The following is a 15367-nucleotide window of genomic DNA, read 5'->3' as shown; positions in this document are numbered from 1 at the left end:
GCATATTCTTCTGTCTTCTCATTTTGTCTAACTCTCTATGTTTCTATGTGTTAGGTAGGTCAGGCGCATCTCTTGGTCTTCTGTGCTGTGTGTCTTTAGCCACATTATTTAGTATGTTGGCTTTTAAGGGTGGGCACTCAGTTTCCTAGTGCCTTATGGCTCTCCCAGAATAAGTCCACTGATTTTTGAAGACAGATGTTATGGGGACTTGTCTTCCCAGTGAGGATCTCCAGTGCCAACGATGCCTGGTGTAGGGTCTGATGTTCTCACTTCTTTGTGCTTGTGTTACTTCTGTTTGTGGTTAGTCTCACTGTGGGTTTGCTTCCTGGCCATATCTTCACCTCTCCCACACTTTTCAATGTGGCCTTCTCTCTGCAATTAACTGTGGAAGGCCTGTTTTGCTGGTCTTCAGGTCATTTTCAGAGTTAGTTGCATATCTGTAGCTGACATCTCAGTGTGTTCATGGGATGAGGTGAGCTCAGGACCCTACTACTCTGCCATGTGTCTGGCCCCCTTCTTGATCTCAACTCTTTAGACAAGAATCTGATCTAAAGAGATACTGGTAAACCATAGTCCCTCCCTGTCTGCATGGATGCTGAGGGACCCAAGTGGGATTGAGGATCACTTCCTTCAGATTCTGTGGGTTATGCTACTAAATGTTGCCACTGATCAGTCTCTGGCTAGTATGGACCTGAAATTCTGGGTGTCTGATGTAGCTAAGAGAACTTATAGGTGTTTATGCTAGTTATATCATAGTGTTAGCAAGGTCACATATTTTTTGAGGGAAGGTTTTATTTACATGTGACATATATATAATTCACAACAGAGCTTTAGGCTGTTCATAAACAAAAACAACACAAAACTAAAAAGCCAGGGGATGGGTGCTATTAGGGAATGAAAGTGAAACAATTCTTTTCACCTGGTGGAATACTTGAACTTTGACTCAGACCTGGACTTGAATGCTGTTTCGTAGCTGGGCCTCCTTAGGAAAGTGATCTCCATGCACTTTCCTTCATAAGATGCATTGATTGAATCTACTTTGTTTAAGTGTTGTGATGAGTGAATAAGGAGAGTCAAAAGATGCAGTGAGTAGCATGGTGCTCATGGTTTGGTCATCCCTTATTCCTCGACATTCTCCTTCAGCCTGAATTTAGCTCTCAGTTGCCTGGAAGCTAAAGAAAAAATGAGTGAGTCAATATCTAGAATAAGATCAAATAAATCAAAACTCCTCATGGTTTCTTATATAAGAAAACAAATAGATAATGTAATGGGCACCTACTATTAATATAGATTTATGAAAGACAAATTTGGCAATTTTTATATCAACTTTCTTTAGAAGCCAAGGACATAACATTATATCTTAATTCATCAAGGCATTTCTGAAAGAAGCTGAGATAATTTGGTTTGAATACACAGCTTCTCAATAGCACAACTTAATAATGCAGGGATAAAGTTAGAAATTCTAAAAATTGTGTTTGTTTAAAAAATATCTTATTTTAAAAATATTGTATTTTTATTTATTCATGAGAGACACAGAGAGAGAGGCAGAGGGAGAAGCAGGCTCCCTGTGGGGAACCCAGTTTGGGGCTTTATCCCAGGACCCTGGGATCATGACCTGAGCCACAGGTAGATGCTCAACCACTGAGCCACCCAGGTGCCAAATTGTGTGTATTTAAAATGACCTTTAAGTTTATTGTGGGGGTGGCTCATTGTTTGAGCATCTACCTCTGGCTCAAGTCATGATCCTGGGGTCCTGGGATCTAGTCCCACATTGGGCTCCTCACAGGGAGCCTGCTTCTCCCTCTGCCTATGTCTCTGACTCTGTCTCTGTGTCTATCATGAATAAATAAATAAAATCTTTTAAAAAGTTTGTCATGAATATTAGCTCTCTCAAATTATCCTTTGACAAAATGCTAGGTTGTTAGGTTGAATAAAACCATCAGTTGAATTTCATGCTACTTATTCCTATTACAGATGAATTTATTCTGTATTTTCCATGGTCATGGCACCAGAGTTTCTCATTGTAAGGACTAATGTAACACAATTCTTCTGAGGGTACTGATTAAAAAAATGTTTGAATTTAAATTTGTGAGTGATTTTATCTGCAGTTGAAGGTGCTGCACTGGACAAGGCTTCCTCCAGGCTATTAATTTCATTTAAATTTTTACCTCAGGTATCATGTTCTAGTGGAGAGAGCATAACTTTGTGGTTCAGACTGATTAGGGTTTTGAATCCTGGCTCTGCCAATTGCTAGTCATGTGACCTTCAGGAATTTATCTCCCCTTTGGAAATTTCTCCCCTTTGAGACTTTGCTTTCCCATCTGTAAAATATATCTGAGAAACTCACCCCATGGAGTGTTCCTGAGAACAAGTGTGCATTGTGCATAAATTGCCTTGCACAGTTCTGAGTCTTGAGATAGTAGGGGCTGGGCTTGGGTCTATTTATGTTCTCTACAATCAAATACTCCATTCAGACAGGAAACACTTTCTCTGATGGGTTAAACATGCTTCTTTGAGAATTCCATCCTTTCAGTCTTGCCTTTCCTAAAGAATGGTTACTTCAGGGGCACTGGGTTGCTCAGTTGGTTAAATATCTGACTGTTGGTTTTGGCTCAGGTCCTGATTTTGGGGTTGTGAGATCGAGCCCCATGTTGTGTCCCATGCTCAGTACGGAGTCTGCTTGGGATTCTCTCTCTTCCTCTGGTCCTTTACCTACTGCTCTCTCTCAAATAAATAAATATTTAAAAAATGGCTACTTCAGTCATCTATGAATTCATTTTTAAAATGAAAATAATAAAGAAATGATTAAATAGTCTGGTTGCTCCATTTTTAGTGCTACAGGTAAAATTCCCCTCAATTTATTTCATAGTCTACTGGTTGATAATGTGAGATTGTGATAATAAATGGATTTGGCCATTTATCCATCAGATTTCCTAAGTAAAATTATTGCCAATATTAGTTATTGAATATTTTACAGTAAATATTAGCTTAGTATTTAGTAGTCAAATTGATTCCAGACATCTAAAGGGTTGGTATATTCATTAATAGGAAGCTGAATCTAAATAAGATTTTAAAATTAGTTCTTTTGATATTTCACCCATTTCATCTTTAAACATTGTTAACTCTATTTTGAAATATTTCTAACTCAAAGCAATTTTTAAAATTTGCATGAAGTTAATCTTATTATTTTTAAATTTAAAGGGCTGATCTGACATAAAAACATTGAATTTTTCCCATTTTTCACAATGTAAGCAGAGGGAAATTTTAAGCCATTCTATTTTTTCCTACAGTGTTTTAAAAATTCAAACCAACTGGAATTTTAAAAAGTATACAAAATTCATGAATATATACAGAATTATATTTTTAGTAAGCTTTACTCTATAGCAGGGAGACATTTCTTCTTTGTTGGAAAAAATCTGTGCACTGTCCTCATTTGAATGCCTCCAAAGCAGGAGCCTTTGTGAGAATTTACCAGAACAGCCTTATTAGAATTTTGGTCATGAAGATGGAATTGTTTATGTTTTAAGGGACATTGGCAATCGCTTTACCAGCTCTGTCTCATGGCAGGTGAGAGAATGAGACTCAGAAGTAATTTGCTGACAAACAGTGCTAATCTAGGACTGGAATTAGGGCTTCTGATTCCAGGTGATTACACTAGAGTATAAGGTGACATGAGAGAGAAAGCGCTCTTGTCTCAAACATAATTTGATGAGTTTACCCCAGATTTACAGCCATCCTTCCTTATGATAATCCTGGACAGAATCTAACTGGTTATTGTGCCATAGATTCTTACAGTTTGGGAAAGTCTATGAATCTTTTTCAGATTAATTTAAAGTATTTTAAAGACTTTTAAATGCATATGGTAAAATATGTTCTATTACAAAGAAAATGAAACCAATGTAGTTATCAAAATATTCAACTTTGAAAGAGTAATATATATGTATTCTTCCTCATTAACATATTAAATAACAAGATCTAGTAGTGGTTCTAATAGCAACTTTAGTGCTTCCCAAGTATGGGAATTTTGAGGAATCTGCAGTAGGGAAAGATCTGTGACCTCTATGGGCGACCAGTCCTAGGCCTGCCATTGTCGTGGTAGTTTGTCACCCATATTCAAAATTGAAGGGTATGTTAGATTTCAGTTAGAAATCAGTGAAAAGAAGGGGCACTTGACTGGCTCAGTCAGTAGACTATGTGACTCTTGATCTTGGGGTTATAAGTTTGAGCCCATATTCATGTAGAGATTACTTAAAAAAAAGTCAGTGAAAATAAAGCTATAATTGTTCCTTTTCTTGTTCACAGATCCCCCCCCCCCGCCCCAATTTCTTGTGAATCCCAAGTTACAAACCTCTGGTGTATAGTGAAGCTATCTGGGCAGGTAAAGGCTTGAGCCACTACAATATTTCTTGGCCTCCACCTAAACTCTTATATTTAAGGACCAAACACACAGCTTTTAATTTTAGGTCATATTATATCTCAGATTCTTAGAATAAGAATATTAGATAGAATAAGACTAAGATTCTTAGAATAATTTTGAAAGAGTGATTCATAGGTCATCTGTGTCCGAGTATTTTTGAAAGCTTGTTGCATGCAGATTCCTGAGCCCTGCATCATTTTTCCTGGGTCAGAATTTGTGAGGCAAGCCTGGACACCTGCAAGTTCAACAATCAGTCAAATAGTAGTTATGGGCATCCCAACTTGTGACTGTCTAGGGTAGTGAGCTAGTAATGGGCTTAATTGAGCTATGTGGGAAGATGGCTTGTAGGTAGCAGAGATGTGTTTTTGATAGAGTTTGAAGTTACGCTGTAAGCTGTTGTCCTATTGTGATTCTCAGGATGATCACATAAAGAAGCTAGTTCTAAATCTGTATTTGTCTATAACCACATGGAGTGGGTGCTGTCTTTTACTGATTAGGGAAAACCTGAAGTGGGGCTATTGGAGTTGCTGGCAGAGAAGGAGTTGAGCAGCTTAGGTTCACCCAGAAGTGAGGAGGAGGAAGGCTATGGAATCAGGTTCAGCACATTGATTGGGTTTATCCACAGCAACTGGAGCCCTGCCCATTGGGAGGAACCAAATTGCACTTTGTTGAGACAGTTCACACGTCTAAGAAGAGACAGTTTGGAGCCTGATGGAAGATGATCTGATGAGACTGTCTTGCTCCACAAGAGGGCAGACAACTTTTTGACATTGAGGGCCACTGACATTGAACTTGGGAGGTCTTGTCAGTTGCCAACTCAGTTGGCCCTTCCTTGAAAATAACTTCGCATTTGTAGGTACCACTGTCTCCCCTCCCACCCCTATTCCAATTGCCTTACAAAACCAGACATACTGTGGTTTTTAGATTATTCATTATGAAATCAGGTATTAATTCAGCCCACAACTTCATATATCAAATTTTGATCTTTATTTTTCTCCGACTTGATGGAAAAAAATAAGTGTTCTGAGCTTCCATTCTGTCATAGTGGCTGCTCACTTTGCTGCTTCTACACCATGAAGTATGGAGATCTTTCTGCTACCCATGCCATGGCCAGGGACTGGGACTTTTTCCTAGGCTAGCTGGCCAACCTGCAGCCAAGGAACACCTTGCAGGCTGGCCTCCTCTGGGCTCTTACTCTCTTGTCATTGTAAGGGTCTTTCCTGACCTGCAGCCTTTCTGTTACTGAATCTCTTCTCCCTCTTCCTTATAGCCCTGGGAGTTCACTCTTAGTCAAGGACAAAGGAATTCCCTCCCCTTATGTCTCTATCCTAGAGGGTTTGTCTACACTTTCCCTTTCTATGACACTCTTCCCTCAAAACCCATATTAAGATCCCTCCCCAACTATGTGTACACACACGTGTATATAGATGTGTATGGCATGGGATCTTGGGATAGAAGAGCCAGAGAATGTCCCAGGCAATTCACTGCCATCCCGCCAATTACTTACTGAACACTGGAAGGAAGAAGAGCATAGATTAATATCTCAGATACACTTTTTTTTTAATCGTTCAAATTTTTATTTTGATGCACAGTATGAGAAACAAACTTTTAAATCATCTGAATCTTATGGAAAATGAAACAGCAAATAAATTAGACCCATGTTAAAATAGAAGGTCAGTTATATGTCCAAACTTAAGGATATAAGAGCCACAGATAAACTTCGATTCCACAGTCTTCTTTGAGAGGTCGAAGTCCTTCAAACACAACTTTGCTATGAACTAACTGGTCCAGAGCTCAACAGCACATGGGAATGTTTAACAGGGCTGGTGATCAGGGACACGTTTCCTTGGTGCTGCTTTGATAATGTTGTCCACACGCAGAATCACCTCTGCTGCTTCAGCTGCACTCAAAAGAACTCGTCGCTTCACTTGGAAACTTTCTGTTATACCCAGTACTGCCATATCTCCGATGGTATCCAGGCCAGCAGTTGTGTTGCCTTCACTGTGGGCCGCTCGCAGCTGGGCCACCAGGTCTGCACTGTCGTAGCCTGCGTTATCAGCTATGATAGTTGGCAGCATTCTCAGTGCTTTAGCGTAAGACTCCATCGCAACAGCTTCTTTGCTTGGTGTTCTACTGGCAAGCTGTGTCACAGCATGAGCCATCAGCATCTCAGAACAGCCTCCTCCATACACTGTTCTAGAATCCTTCACAGTTTGGGCAAGAACACAAAGAGCATCATGCAAAGATCTTTCTGCTTCATCTAAAATCTGTTGAGTGGCCCCACGCAGAACAATGGTACAAGCTTCACCAAGGGCTACCCCAGAAAAGTGGATAAGTTTATCTTCTCCAATCATGACTTCCTCAATAAGCTTGCAACTTCCAAGCTTCACTAGTTCTGGGTGGTCAAAGGTAGAGGCAATTTCACCACCTGTAACAAGAGCTAGGCGTTCCACACCTGCAAAACCTGCATGTTCGATAGCCATAACACCAGCAGCACCAAAGAGCTGTTCAGGGTAATTGTAAATTAACTGCCTGTTAATAAAGCAATTTATCCCATGCTTAAGAATACGTTCAACTTTCTCCTTCATTTTTTCCTTTTCGGCATGTTCTATTTCAGCAACCTTTGCTGTAGAATCAACTCTTACTCTGGAACCAAATATCTTTATTTTGTCTGTATCCATACCAGTATTTGCAATGAGAATTTTAGCATTTTCAATTCGCTTTGGTTGATTTACTCCAATTTTTTTAATCCAACAGAAAGCCTTCATCTAAATAGGAATCTGCCAGACTTCCTCCTAGCTTCTTGATGACATGAATTGCCTCCAGACTACCAGAGCCTTTCAGTCTGGGAACAGCTTCTACGGCTGAGTAAAGTGGTCTTTGTGATGAGTAAGAAGTTTTGAGGACAATGTTGTTCCCGCAGTGTTCATTAAATCTTGACGGAACTTAACTTCGTCAGAACCATGATCAACTGCAGAATTCAACGGAGCCTGTCTTGCTGCCTTTGTGGCTTCTCTCCAACCCGCAATGATGGTCTGTGGGTGAATCTTTTTTGCAATCAAAGTTTCTGCTTCCCTTAGTAATTCTGCTGCTAGCACAGTAACAGAGGTAGTACCATCACCAACTTCATCATCTTGAACCCTTGACATATCAACTAAAACTTTAGCTGCTGGATTGTCCACCCCGATGTTTTTTAGAATAGTTGCACCATCATTGGTTACCATAAGAGAAGCATCTCGTCCACTGCTTAATAGAATTTTATCCATGCCCTTAGGTCCTAAGGTGCTCTTCACCAAGTCTCCAATAGCAATGGCACCAGTAAAAGATGACAGCCGAGCCGTGTCCGCTCTCTCTTCATCAGCTCCAGCCTTGAAGATGTTCACAGGTGCGAGGCAAAGGGACGCCGTGGTTCCGCGGCTTCGGCACACGCGCTCGCCCCTCACGGCTCACGCCCGGGACCGGAGGGAAGAGAAGCCGCTCAGATACACTTTTTTTTTAAATTTTTATTTATTTTTTAAATTTTTATTTATTTATGATAGTCACAGAGAGAGAGAGAGAGAGAGGCAGAGACATAGGCAGAGGGAGAAGCAGGCTCCATGCACTGGGAGCCCGATGTGGGATTCGATCCCGGGTCTCCAGGATCGTGCCCTGGGCCAAAGGCAGGCGCTAAACCGCTGCGCCACCCAGGGATCCCCCAGATACACTTTTTAATCACAGGATTTCACTTAATGCTTTTGAGGAAAAACTTGTATTGAAGAAAAGTGGCCTGGTAGATTCATCTGTGATCTTTGGATCAGAGATCTGGTCCCGTAAATCCATAGGTGTTACCATTCCTGAATATTGGCCAGGAAACAGTTTCGTGAAAGACACAATCCCAGTTATTCTGATAAGTAATAAGTTCTGTGCATTTTATGATTATGTTAACTTCTTGCCATTCCTCTCCTTGGAGTGGCTGAGCGGGGCGGGGGCGGTGCGCAGGCAGGCTCAGCTCTGTGCGAGGGATGATCTTCCCCCACTACCTTAGCCAAACCCCGCAGGGGGCCAAGGGAGACCTGCAGAGAGGAGATGTTATTTTTATCTCTAGGCGGAGCTCTAATCCCCACAGGTTTTACGGGCTTTTTTCCCCCATTGGAATAAGAGCTAAGTAAATTAAATTGACCAATTTAATAATGTAAAAATGTAACTCCCTGAACTTGTACTAATGTAGACACTGCCAGGGTCTTCAGGGGTTAGGGCTTAGCACTGTGCTCCTGAATGTGCTCCAAGAAGCTCATTTCCAAATGGTTTGACCTGACCAGTCTGTAATAATATATATTCCTCCCACTTAAAAGAAAAATCTATTCTAGGCTTTTAGAATAATGTTGCTTTTATAACCCATTGTTATTTTAGAAAACCCATTGAGTATTTACTGATTCGATGGTATATTGAATTTTTAACCAAAATATAGCCAACACTATCTTCTCCTCTATAATTGGTAAATTAACTTCAATACTCATTTTTTCAAGTTGAGTTATAATGGAGCCTTCTGCATCACAACATTCATTATCTAATTTATCTTCTTGAAGGTTATTCTCTGCCAGAGACTGGGAAACTATGTCAAAGTTAACTGAAGTTCAGTGTTTGAGTTCCCAGCTCTAAACTGTTGTGAGGAGGAGGGGCAAGATGGCGGAAGAGCAGGGTCCCCAAATCACCTGTCCCCACCAAATTACCTAGATAACCTTCAAACCATCCTGAAAATCTACGAATTCGGCCTGAGATGTAAAGAGAGACCAGCTGGAACGCTACAGTGAGAAGAGTCCGCGCTTCTATCGAGGTAGGAAGACGGGGAAAAAGAAATAAAGGAACAAAAGGCCTCCGAGGGGGAGGGGCCCCGCGAGGAGCCGGGCTGAGGCCGGGGCGAGTGTCCCCAGGACAGGAGAGCCCCGTCCCGGAGGAGCAGGAGCTGCACCAACCTTCCCGGGCGGGCGGAAAGGGGCTCGCAGGGAGGTGGAGCAGGACCCAGGAGGGCGGGGATGCCCTCGGGCTCCCGGGGACACTAACAGACACCTGCGCCCCGGGAGAGTGCTCCGAGCTCCCTAAGGGCTGCAGCGCGCACGGCGGGGCCGGAGCAGCTCGGAGGGGCTCGGGCGGCGGCTCCGCGGAGGGGGCTGCAGGGCGGGAGCGCGAATCCCACAGCGCAGGCCCCGGAGCACAGGGCGCCGGGACACAGCCCAGGATCCGGCCTCCCCCGGGACAGGCAGAGGCCGGGAGGGCCCAGGACAGCGAGGACGCTCCTGCCCGGAGCTGAGCAGATCAGCGGCCCCGCCCCGGAGCCTCCAGGCCCTGCGGACGGAGAGCCGAGAGCCCCGAGCCCCGTAGTTCCTGCGGAGGCTGAATCCAGGCTTCCAGAGTTGCCATAGCAACTGCGGCTGTTCCTCCTGGGGCCTCACGGGGTAAACAACCCCCGCTGAGCCCTGCAGCAGGCAGGGGCAGAGCAGCTCCCCCAAGTGCTAACACCTGAGAATCAGCACAGCAGGCCCCTCCCCCAGAAGACCAGCTGGACGGACCAGTGATACTCCCCCGTGTTCCAATACAACTTGTTTCTGGCCACTCTGCACTGAGCAAAATGACTAGAAGGAAAACCTCACCTCAAAAGAAAGAATCAGAAACAGCCCTCTCTCCCACAGAGTTACAAAATCTGGATTACACTTCAATGTCAGAAAGCCAATTCAGAAGCACTATTCTACAGCTACTGGTGGCTCTAGAAAAAAGCATTAAGGACTCAGGAGACTTCATGACTGCAGAATTTAGATCCAATCAGGCAGAAATTAAAAATCAATTGAATGAGATGCAATCCAAACTAGAAGTCCTAACGACGAGGGTTAACGAGGTGGAAGAACGAGTGAGTGACATAGAAGACAAGTTAATGGCAAAGAGGGAAACTGAGGAAAAAAGAGACAATCAATTAAGGGACCATGAAGACAGATTAAGGCAAATAAATGACAGTCTAAGGAAGAAAAACCTACGTTTAATTGGGGTTCCCGAGGGCGCCGAAAGGGCCAGAGGGCCAGAATATGTATTTGAACAAATCCTAGCTGAAAACTTTCCCAATCTGGGAAGGGAAACAGGCATTCAGATCCAGGAAATAGAGAGATCCCCCCCTAAAATCAATAAAAACCGTTCAACACCTCGACATCTAATAGTGAAGCTTGCAAATTCCAAAGATAAAGAGAAGATCCTTAAAGCAGCAAGAGACAAGAAGTCCCTGACTTTCATGGGGAGGAATATTAGGGTAACAGCAGACCTCTCCACAGAGACGTGGCAGGCCAGAAAGGGCTGGCAGGATATATTCAGGGTCCTAAATGAGAAGAACATGCAACCAAGAATACTCTATCCAGCAAGGCTCTCATTCAAAATGGAAGGAGAGATAAAGAGCTTCCAAGACAGGCAGGAACTGAAAGAATATGTGACCTCCAGACCAGCTCTGCAAGAAATTTTAAGGGGGACTCTTAAAACGCCCCTTTAAGAAGAAGTTCAGTGGAACAATCCACAAAAACAAGGACTAAATAGATATCATGATGACACTAAACTCATATCTGTCAATAGTAACTCTGAACGTGAATGGGCTTAATGACCCCATCAAAAGGCACAGGGTTTCAGACTGGATAAAAAAGCAGGACCCATCTATTTGCTGTCTACAAGAGACTCATTTTAGACAGAAGGACACCTACAACCTGAAAATAAAAGGTTGGAGAACCATTTACCATTCAAATGGTTCTCAAAATATACCCTAAAAACTACAGAACACTTCTGAAAGAAATTGAGGAAGACACAAAGAGATGGAAAAATATCCCATGCTCATGGATTGGCAGAATTAATATTGTGAAAATGTCAATGTTACCCAGGGCAATTTACACGTATAATGCAATCCCTATCAAAATACCATGGACTTTCTTCAGAGACTTAGAACAAATTATTTTAAGATTTGTGTGGAATCAGAAAAGACCCCAAACAGCCAGGGGAATTTTAAAAAAGAAAACCATATCTGGGGGCATCACAATGCCAGATTTCAGGTTGTACTACAAAGCTGTGTTCATCAAGACAGTGTGGTACTGGCACAAAAACAGACACATAGATCAATGGAACAGAACAGAGAACCCAGAAGTGGACCCTGAACTTTATGGTCAACTAATATACGATAAAGGAGGAAAGACGATCCACTGGAAGAAAGACAGTCTCTTCAATAAATGGTGCTGGGAAAATTGGCCATCCACATGCAGAAGAATGAAACTGGACCACTCTCTTGCACCATACACAAAGATAAACTCAAAATAGATGAAAGATCTAAATGTGAGACAAGATTCCATCAAAATCCCAGAGGAGAACTCAGGCAACACCCTTTTTGAACTTGGCCACAGTAACCGGAGAAGGACAAACAGTGTATGTTCTCATTCATTTGGGGAATATGAATAATAGTGAAAGGGAATATAAGGGAAGGGAGAAGAAATGTGTGAGAAATATCAGAAAGGGAGACAGAACATAAAGACTTCTAACTCTGGGAAATGAACTAGGGGTGGTGGAGGGGGAGGAGGGCGGGGGGTGGGGGTGAATGGGTGACGGGCACTGAGGGGTACACTTGACTGGATGAGCACTGGGTGTTATTCTGTATGTTGGTAAATTGAACACCAATAAAAATTAATTTATAAAATTAAAAAAAAATAAACTGTTGTGAATTTGATCCCTTCATGTTGAAATAATCTTTTTTTTTTTTTTTTAACTTAGAAACTGCTTCTCTGGGATTTAATTATGCTGTTGCCCTCTCTCTGTTTGCATGAGATCATTAAGCTGGATAGTTTGTTTCTTTGACAACAGAACATTTTGAGCAACCAGATTAAATTAGGGGGCAGATTCAGGGCACCCATCACTTGATGTTGTAACTAGGAATCTACATATAAAAACAACAAGGAAGAGCTAAAAGTCATGCTTGGAGTATTCTTTCAAAGGCTTGAGATAACAGGAATGCCGGTTGATATGTGAAAGCCACAATATTACATTATGCTTCAATTTTATTTTCACTTGCTTATTGAACCTACCTTGACGCCAGATGGGAAAGTGAGTTTTTAATGAGTGAGATGAAATATTTATCAAAGCTGAATTATACAAGTTTTGATCAGAAGCCAAATAGTTGAAGCATATCAAGTCTCCTTTAAGGAAATACATACAGGTTTATGCATGTATTATATTCATTGCAGGATATCAATAATGGAAGAACTGGTTACTGACCTAGAACTTATTTCCAAAATATTTGATTGAAGAGATCTACATCTGAGCTGCCAACCTCCTTGTATAAGACTAGCACAAAATGTTAAGCTTTCTGTGTTGTAGTGCATTTATTGATATAGATGTCAAGGATATGTATACATGAGGTTTCAAGCATAAATCATCTTGCAAAATAGTGGTGCTATTTATGAGACGGATTATCCTTCAGCACATAGTTGTACTGCATTTATTAGTCATTGGTGTTTACACAGCACTGCAACATTGGGGCTTTCATGCTACCTTGAAGCAGCCCTGAAGTTAGAGTTTATATTTATTTTGCAGAGTGGGAACCTTGAACTCTGTACTCAAAATTGTATGATTTTCCCACTCCCAGGAAGCCACAAGGCTTGGGATGTGAACTCTGCTTTTCTGGCGAAAGTCCAGGGCATTCTTGGCCCTCCTCACCTCCACCCACAAACATGGGGGGTCACTTACATTTGTGATGTCTGTATGCAAAGTACATATCTATTGTAGTTTTATTTCAGCCATAGGAGAGAGGTGACTATGTTTTAGTAGTAAAACTGTGAGATTCCCAGTGTATGATAGAAAGAGAATCATGGTTTAAGGTCACGTACACAAATTCCATCCCTTTGGCAGCCTGTACTTTGATCCTTCTAATGGCCACTTTTCCACAATTTGGGCATGACGATTTCTAGGCTTATACTATTATAGGCTTTTGAAACAGTGATAAAGCTGCAATCAAATAAGACCATGATGTTAAAAGTGGCTGTATGTTCTTTTCAATATTACCTTCTAATAGTATTATTCCTATTAGTTGTTTACGAAAAAAAGGTAATTTTTATAATGAACAAATTCCACCAATATCTACTGATAGTATGAATTTATTTTAAAAAATTATAGGGGTGCCTGGGTGGCTCAATTGGTAGAGCATGTGACTCTTGATCTTGGGGTTGTGAGTTCAAGCCCCACATTGGGTGTGAAGCATGCTTAAAAAAATAACTATTAAAAATATTATATATATGTAATATGTATTTCTTCAAATGTACTTTCTAGGCATGTACCAAATTGTTAACAGTGACCATCTTTGTATTATGGAACTGGAAGGGGCCTCTTCATTCAGTTGTGAAATGCCATGGAGAAAGGAACCTGATTCTTTGGCTGAATTCTATAAACATAGGCTAGTTACATAAATTATTTAGATATATTTATTATGTAAAGAAAATTGTTTCACATATTTTTAATGCATTTGAATTTTTATTCTACAACACAAGCAACATAAATACAATCTTTTAAAATATTTTCTCTTTAGAATTTTCGTTTTCACCTCAGATAAAATGTACACAAAATACACTTGCAAGCTTGCTTACAGGGACCTGTTAAACAATGAACAGACAAATTCTATCAAACAGTTTATCAACATATAAAGGAGGATAGTTTCAGGGTTTTAAAAAAATATTAATGTGAGCAACTGATTAAATAAGGCGGCAAATTAAAATTATATTTCCTTGACAAGTCCTTTGGAGTAAACAAAATGCTTCAAGGCTCCTGGTGAATGGGATTGCAAGGATGAATTCTGCATTTTATAGATAAAATGATATACTGACTCAAATAATTATGGCTATACCACGCTTTACTTACAATTTTTATGCATGAAAACAAGTCAATTCTTTGGCATAATACAAGAAGGGATAAAAGAACCCTTACCACCTTCTGGCTTTATTTATAATGGGAAGTGGTAGTAGGGGAACTGTTTATAATGTAATTTATTTCTCTTAGAAATGCAGGAAAATAATCTTGAATAATAACTTTTTGGCATGATTAGGGCAATAAACATCTTATTCTTAGCTCCCTTCCTCCCACCCCCACCCATCCACTGAAAACAAATCAACAAACAAAAATAAGTGAAATTACTCTTTCCCTCTAGGCACCTGCTCCTGCCCCTATCATGCCATACCTGGATATCCTACCATATGGTTTCAATTGAAGTGAAACCAAAAATATCAAAATCATTAATCTTTGTCCAGTTTTGCCTATTTAGCAGGAAACCAATTTTTATTACAGAGGACAACTTCCAACAAAATACAGATGAAAGAACTGCCAAGGGAGGAATACAAAGTAGCCTGCAAATGATCATGAGGTAGTCATGGATGACCACTGGTGGCTGGTAGTGTCAGGGCTTGAGATTCCCTAACTTGAAAACATATTTTATGTGGTAGCTCAAAAGATTGGATTTTAGATTCCCCCCTCCCTTTTTTGGCACCAATTGGTAAAATAAGTTGGGACTAAGATTATTCCCAGAGATTAGTATTTTAAATTTAACTTGAAAATCAATTGCTATTAAAAGAGCTAAAAGCACACATAATTTCCAAAATGGATTATGGAAAACAAAAGTATAATAAAACTCTTCAATTATTTCCATCCACAGAGGCAAGAACTCGACTCTTTAGTACCATTAACACTTTGATATGGTTTCTGATCTCACTAAATCTAGTAAATACTGTAATTATCTTCTCATACAAAAATCTAAATTAATTTAAACAATGTTAGGGTATTGAAGCAGAATGTTTTAAAGAAACTTAAATCAATAAGAAGTATATGTAATTAATATAGCTTATACTCGGATGATAATTTAAAGGTTCTTAATTTTTTTCTCTTGAACTATTCCGTGAACCTTTTTTTAATGCAAGAAAA

The 15367-nt window shown here is 40.7% G+C and overlaps 1 pseudogene; it reads right to left on the bottom strand.

The window, feature by feature from the left end:
* Window positions 1–6216: 6216 nt before the first annotated feature.
* On the bottom strand, window positions 6217–7707 carry LOC129509268 (T-complex protein 1 subunit beta-like; annotated as a pseudogene).
* Between the last annotated feature and the right edge of the window lie 7660 nt (window positions 7708–15367).

Source organism: Nyctereutes procyonoides, unplaced genomic scaffold (assembly GCF_905146905.1).
Source record: "Nyctereutes procyonoides isolate TBG_1078 unplaced genomic scaffold, NYPRO_anot_genome, whole genome shotgun sequence".
Taxonomy (NCBI): Eukaryota; Metazoa; Chordata; class Mammalia; order Carnivora; family Canidae; genus Nyctereutes; species Nyctereutes procyonoides.
The sequence above is the reverse complement of the archived record's forward strand: the minus strand, read 5'-3'. Positions and strand labels throughout refer to the sequence as shown.